Below are 7,500 nucleotides of genomic sequence, written 5' to 3'. Positions count from 1 at the left end.
CTCCCTCCTCTATTCCTCCCTCCCTCCTCTTCTCCCTCTCCTTCCTCTCCTGTGTCTTTGAATGGCTTTCCTCACTCACTCTTTCCTTCCGCTTCTTTGGATTTGTCCTTCATTTGTCCTTCATTTGTCCTTTTTCATTTTTTTCTTCACGCCTGAGCGCGTGTGTGTTTGTCCTCCAACTCCCTCCTCCCTCACTTCCTCCCTCATTCACTCTTCCGGGATCTCGTGCTCCCTCACTCCCCCCTCACTCTACTCAAACCTTCTCCTTTGTTCTTTGTCTCTTTCCCTCATAGATTTTTTTTTCTATCTTGCAGTCACTCACTTTGTGGCAAACACCCAACCCGTTTTCTTTGCCACTGTGCGTTTTCCTTTCAACTTACGTTTTTGAGTAATTTCTAGTTTTTTTCTTCTTTTACTTATTTTTGGGGTGAGGTGATGGGGGGGAAGAGTTCCTAGATTGGGGAAGGATGAGAGGAGGTATCAGTATCTTGCAGTCACCCACTTCGTGGCAAACACCCAACCCGTTTTCTTTGTCACTGTGCGTTTTCCTTTCAACTTACATTTTTTAGTAATTTCTAGTTGTTGTTTTTTCTTCTTTTACTTATTTTTGGAGTGAGGTGATGGGGGGGGGTAAGAGTTCCTAGATTGGGGAAGGATGAGAGAAGGTATCTGCGTAACGAAGAAAAAAAAATCAAAGAAAAGTGTCATGGGACGGCAGAGAGGACAGGGAGAGACGAAAGGGGGGAGGGGGGGAGAGTGAGGGGGGAGGAGAGCGGGGGGAAGAGAACAGACGGAGCGGGGGGGGAGGGGGGGAGACCAGAGCGGGGAAGGAATTCAAAAGAGCAGAGGGAAAGAAGATATCAGGAGGGAGACAACAAAGCAGTATAAAGACACAAGAGAACGGTCGGGTGGTAAGAGGGAAGGGGGGACGGGAGATAGGGGAGAGGGGGAGGGGGGGACGGGAGAGGGGGAGGATGAGGAAAGGGGGGGAAGAAAAGGTAGGAAGAGGAGTCGTTGGTGAGTGGCGCTAGGGAGGGGAGGGGAGGATAGAGAGAAGAAGAGAAGGAGAGGAGACGGGATAAGGGGGGAGAGAGGACGGAGGGGAGGAGACGGGAAGAAGAGGAGACGGGAGAGAGAGAAGAGACGGAGAGGAGAAGAGAGTGGAGAGGAATATGGTCATTGGCAATGCCACGGAGAATGAAAAGATGGAGAAAAGAAAGTGGGGGGGAGGTATGAAATAAGAGGACCTCGGAATTAAGGTCATAAGTTGTACCATAATAGAGGAGAAAATAAAAAACGGAGAAGGAAGAACTAGGAATGGAAAAATAGAAATCAAAAGGTACGGTAACAGAGAATACATAAAAAGAAAAAAAAAACAGCAATAGGAATATAAATAAAGTAGAGGTGAGGAATTACGAGAATAAAGAAATAACAAATCTTAAATGTAGAGATATGTAGGGAAACAGACAATGAGAAGAGTTAGCCTATTGCAAGAAGGAATGAAAATAAGAAGAAAAAAAAACACAAGAAAATTGAAAAAGAAGAGAATGGTGAGAGATAGGACATAGAAAGGAGAAAAATAGGAGGGTAAAATTAGTAAAGGAGTAATATATGATATTAATGTGGTTAAACGTCCCAAACTCCTCACATTGTAAGACTGGGACGGTGACCCTCACAGAGGACTTTATAGCGTGGAATTTAATGTACCAAGCCCTTGGTTCAACTTCGCCGGTGGCAGGACTCGAACCGCCATCCCCTCGACCTTCGCCGCAAGTAACGGCGCCCAACCCACTCAGCCAGCGAGCTTCCACAGGGATAAGAAGAAAGGAAAAATTAGATCAAAGATGAAGACGTGGTAACAGAGCAGCATTAGAATAACAGGATAACAAAAAAAAACAATAAAGTTTGGCGCTGAAGAAAGATTATAACAAAGAACGATTATAACGATTATAATTTATTTAATATTATTTGTTTTTGTTTTGTTATCATTTGTCTGTCTGATTTTCATCTATTAATTATTAGTTATATGTCAATTTATTATTACTTACTATTTACCTATGCATTTATTTATGTATTTTATTTGTTATTTACATTATCATAGTTTTTACTTATTATTGTATTATTATTATGATTTTTTTTCGCATTCGACCTAGATATGGACCAAAAGGTCTCTTGTCGGCATGCTCCGCCTTTGCAATCCTTTGTAGAGGAGAATAATAAGGATTCACAGATACAGAAGAAGAATAACAAAAGTAACAGGTAAGAGACGCAGAAGGAAAAGAACAAAAAGGAAAAAAAAAATCCAAATGAAAAGAGAACAAGGAGAAGAACGAGGAGAAGGAGAAGAGGAATGAGTTATGTAGACTGAATGATTCAGTAACGATGCCAGACCAAGAGGTCGTGCACTTAAGCTGTACACTTGTCACTGTGACAAGGACTGAGAGTTTTCACGCCGGCTGGAAGGAGAAGACCACCCCCACAAGAAGAAGGGAATACCAAGGAAGAAGAAGGGTTATATAGGTATACAGACAGAAAAGTAGAGATAAGAACTGTGACAAGGACTGAGAGGTTTCACGCCAGCTGGAAGGAGAGGACCACGGCCCACAAGAAGAAGGGAATACCAAGGAAGAAGAAGGGTTATAAAGGTATACAGACAGAAGAGGAGAGATAAAAAAAGGCAGATAAAAAGAATAGAAATAAAAAGACAAGCTTAAGGACAGAATAAAGACTAGAATAAAGGAGTTCAAAGAGAAAGAGGAGAGAGAAGAGAGAAGGGAAAAGGAGGACAGAAAGAAGAGGAGGAGATAGAGAAGGAGAAAGAAAAAGAGAGGACAGGAAAAATAGGAAAGAGGACAGAAAAGAGAAAAGAGGAAAGACTAAAGACGGGAAAAGAAAGAGGGTAAAAATAGAGAAGAAAGAGATTGTGAAAAATGAAAGAGATAATAAAATAAAAAAAGATAAGAGAGGAGTGTAAGAAGCTGGTAGAAAGTGGAGTAGATGTGAGAGTTGCATTTTTATGGATCGACTGTTTGTAAACAGTACAGCTCGTAGGCGAGGGTTTGCGAAAACTTGGTCTCCGCCTAGAGTCATAAAAACGGCCGGGAGTCTGTATGACGTGCGTATGTTTTGCTGATGTAGAAATTACGTAACCTAAGTTATGAAGAGACTCGAGATTGTTTAAGTAAACAATATTGCATATTGATTTGTAACAACGAATCTGATTGGTGAAAGAGTGGAGGAGGAGAAAATTAAATTGATTCACGGTTGTAAGATCACGGGCTTAGGGAAGGATCTTAAATCTAAAGTTAAAGCTCATTGGACTAAATATATTATGACGTCACTGCAGAACTTACCTGGGGCCTAAAACTAGTGTTCTTGATGGGAGTCCCTTGGTGTACCTGAGAGAACTAAGTACGGTGAAATTTGTGAAGGAAGAAAAAATATTGATAAATTTCGTTGACCAACACTAAAGATTAAAACTGAAGGAATAGATTTGTTTTTAAAGTGGTAGTAAAACAATGTGTAAAAAATTAAGAGGCGTGCAAAATGAACGTAAGAGAACGAAAGTATCGGACTTGAAAGGAGCGGAAAGAAATAAAAGAGGAAAGAGAAAAGAACAGAGGAAAGGTGTGGGGAAATAGGAATGAAAAGAGAAAAGAGAGGGGAAAAAGAGGAAGAAGGAGGAAAGAGAGGAGGAAGGACGTAAGAGGAGAGTAAAGACAAGAGAGAAGAGAAAAGTTAGAAGAGAAGATGATTGACGCAAGAGAAGAGAGAAAAAAAGAGAAAAGAGGAAAAAAGATGAGGAAAAATGTGTAAATAGAGAAGAAAAGGGGAAAGAGGAAATACAAGAAGGTGGAAAGACAAGAGACAGAAGAGAGAAAAAGGGAGAAAAGAGAGAAATAAAAGGAGAGAGAGATAGAAAAGAGGTGAGAGAGAGGTGAGAGAGAAATAGAGAAAGAAGTGATAGAAGAAGGTAAGAGAGAGAGAGAGAGAGAGAGAGAGAGAGAGAGAGAGAGAGAGAGAGAGAGAGAGAGAGAGAGAGAGAGAGAGAGAGAGAGAGAGGTGAGTGAGAGAGATAAATAAGAAGGAGAGTTGAAAGAGAGAAGTAAGAGAGAAAGGTGAGAGATATGTGAGAGGGAGTGAGAGAGGTTAGTGAGAGAGAGGATAAAGAGAGAGGTGAGAGAAAGGAGAGTGAGTGGTAAAAGGTGAGAGAGAGGTGAGAGAAAGAGAGATGTAAGAAAAAGAGAGAGGTGAGAGAAAGAGAGAGGTGATCAAGAGAAAAGTGAGAAAAAGAGAGAGATGAGAAAGAATGGTGAAAGAAAGAATGAGAGGTGAATGAGAGAGGTGAAAGAGAGAGAGAGAGAGAGAGAGAGAGAGAGAGAGAGAGAGAGAGAGAGAGAGAGAGAGAGAGAGAGAGAGAGAGAGAGAGAGAGAGAGAGAGAAGAGAGATAAGAGAGAGAAGAGAGACTGGTAAAAATGAGAAAGAGGTGAGAGAAAGAGAGAGGTTAGAAAAAGAGAGTGATGAGAAAGAGAGAGGTTATAAAAAGAGTAGTGAGAGGAAGGTGAGAGCGATGTGAGAGAGGTGATAATTAGGAGAGAGGTGAAACACAGAGGAAAGAGAGAGGAGAAGAGAGAGAAAAAGAGGAGAGGGAAGGGAAGGGGAGGAAAGTTTGTTGAAAAGTTTAGCAAAAGGGTTGAACAGGAAAGTGTAAGGGTGCCTCTTGCAAACAAAGGGAGAGTGAACAGATCTGAGGGGGAAGAGAGGGGCGGGAGAGAGAATAGGAATAAGAAGGGGGGATGGGGGGTAGGATGGGGGATAAAGGGGGGAGGATAGCCTGGAGGAGGGAGTTAATTAGGGAGCTTAATCAGAGCGAATAAAAGCTAAGGAGAACATACATGAGGCCAGTGTAGAAGTGATGAGGGGAGATTAGGACATAAATGCTTCAGTGATGGTGGGGGGGGAGGAGAGTGGGAGAGGGAGGAGGAGAGGGAAGAGGAGTGGGAGGAGGAAGATGGAAGGCGTGGGAGTGTGGGAAGAGGGAGAGGAGGGGTGGAAGGAGAAATGAGAGGAGTATTAGGAGGGAGAGGAGTAGTATGAGGCCAGTGTAGAAGTGGACATAAATACTTCAGTGATTGGGGGGGGGGGGGAGGAGAGTGAGAGAGGGAGGAGGAGAGGGAGGAGGAGTGGGAGGAGGAAGATGGAAGGCGTGGGAGTAAGTGTGGGAAGAGGGAGAGGAGGAGTGGAAGGAGAAATGAGAGGAGTGTAAAGAGGGAGAGGAATAGTATGAGGAAGAGGAGGAGGAGGAGGAGGAGAAGAAGGAGGAGGAGAAGGAGGTGGAGGAGGAGGAGGAGGAGGAGGAGGAGGAAGAGGAGGAGGAGGAGGAGGAGGAGGAGGAGGAGGAGGAGGAAGGGTAGAGGAGGAGGATATGGTGATGGAGATAGGCAATGAAGAAGAAGAAAAGAATTGATGGAAAAGGATTGAGGAAGTAGAGGGCATAATTATCATGAGACAGAGTAAAGAGAACAAAAGGGAAGTGAAAAGAAAGAACAAGAAAGAGGAAAAGAAAGAAATGGAGGAAAAGAAGAGCAATGATAAAGAGAAGAAGAGAGGTAGTAATAGGAGGAGGAGGAAGAGGAAGAAGAGAAGGAAGAGGAAAAGGAGGAGGAGAAGGTGGAGGAGGAAGAGGAAGAAGAGGAGAAGGAGAAGGACAAAGAGGAGGAAGAGGAGAAGAAGGAGAAGGACGAAGAGGAGGATGAGAAGGAGAAGGAGAAGGACGAAGAGGAGGAAGAGAAAGAGAAGGAGAAGGAGAAGGACGAAGAGGAGGAAGTGGAAGAAGAGGAGAAGGAGAAGGACAAAGAGGAGGAAAAGGAGGAGAAGGAGAAGGTCGAAAAGGAGGAAGAGTTGGAGAAAGAGAAGGACGAAGAGGAGGAAGAGGAGGAGAAGGAGAAGGACAAAAAGGAGGAAGAGGAGGAGGAGAAGGACGAAGAGGAGGAAGAGAAGGAGAAGGAGAAGGAGGAAGAGGAGGAGAAGGAGAGGGACGAAGAGGAGGAAGAGGAGGAGAAGGAGAAGGACGAAGAGGGGGAAGAGGAGGAGAAAGAGAAGGACGAAGAAAAGGAAGAGGAAGAAGAGGAGAAGGAGAAGGAGAAGGACGAAGAGGAGGAAGAGGAGGAGAAGGAGAAGGACGAAGAGAAGAAAGAGGAGGAGAAGGAGAAGGACGAAGAGGAAGAAGAGGAGGAGAAGGAGAAGGACGAAGAGAAGAAAGAGGAGGAGAAGGAGAAGGACGAAGAGGAGGAAGAGGAGGAGAAGGAGAAGGACGAAGATGAGGAAGAGGAGGAGAAGGAGAAATACGAAGAAGAGGAAGGACGAAGAGGAGGAAGAGTAGGAGAAGGAGAAGGACGAAGAGGAGGAAGAGGAGGAGAAGGAGAAGGACGAAGAGGAGGATGAGAAGGAGAAGGAGAAGGAGGAAGAGGAGGAAGGAGAAAGAGAAGGAGAAGGAGAAGGACGAAGAGGAGGAAGTGGAAGAAGAGGAGAAGGAGAAGGACAAAGAGGAGGAAAAGGAGGAGAAGGAGAAGGTCGAAAAGGAGGAAGAGTTGGAGAAAGAGAAGGACGAAGAGGAGGAAGAGGAGGAGAAGGAGAAGGACAAAAAGGAGGAAGAGGAGGAGGAGAAGGACGAAGAGGAGGAAGAGAAGGAGAAGGGAGGATGAGGAAGAGGAGGAGAAGGAGAGGGACGAAGAGGAGGAAGAGGAGGAGAAGGAGAAGGACGAAGAGGGGGAAGAGGAGGAGAAAGAGAAGGACGAAGAAAAGGAAGAGGAAGAAGAGGAGAAGGAGAAGGAGAAGGACGAAGAGGAGGAAGAGGAGGAGAAGGAGAAGGACGAAGAGAAGAAAGAGGAGGAGAAGGAGAAGGACGAAGAGGAGGAAGAGGAGGAGAAGGAGAAGGACGAAGAGAAGAAAGAGGAGGAGAAGGAGAAGGACGAAGAGGAGGAAGAGGAGGAGAAGGAGAAGGACGAAGATGAGGAAGAGGAGGAGAAGGAGAAATACGAAGAAGAGGAAGGACGAAGAGGAGGAAGAGTAGGAGAAGGAGAAGGACGAAGAGGAGGAAGAGGAGGAGAAGGAGAAGGACGAAGAGGAGGACGAGGAGGAGAAGGAGAAGGACGAAGAGGAGGAAGAGGAGGAGAAGGAGAAGGACGAAGAGGAGGAAGAAGAGGAGAAGGAGAAGGACGAAGAGGAGGAAGAGGAAGACAAATAAGGCGATAAGGAAGACGAGGAAAGGGAAGATGTCTATGCAAGGTCAAAGTGGAAGAAAAATAATGAGTAAAACGACGAAAAGAAGGAAGAGGAGGAGAAGGAGAAGGACAAAGACGAGGAAGAGGAAGAGAAGAAGAAGGACGAAGAGGAGGAAAAGGAAGACTAATAAGGCGATAAGGAAGACGAGGAAAGGGAAGATGTCTATGCAAGGTCAAAGTAGAAGAAAGATCATGAGAAAATTGAACGTGATACAA

The sequence above is a fragment of the Oratosquilla oratoria genome, chromosome 2 (assembly GCF_046742065.1).
Source record: "Oratosquilla oratoria isolate Oo_2021 chromosome 2, ASM4674206v1, whole genome shotgun sequence".
Classification (NCBI taxonomy): Eukaryota; Metazoa; Arthropoda; class Malacostraca; order Stomatopoda; family Squillidae; genus Oratosquilla; species Oratosquilla oratoria.
The sequence above is the reverse complement of the archived record's forward strand: the minus strand, read 5'-3'. Positions refer to the sequence as shown.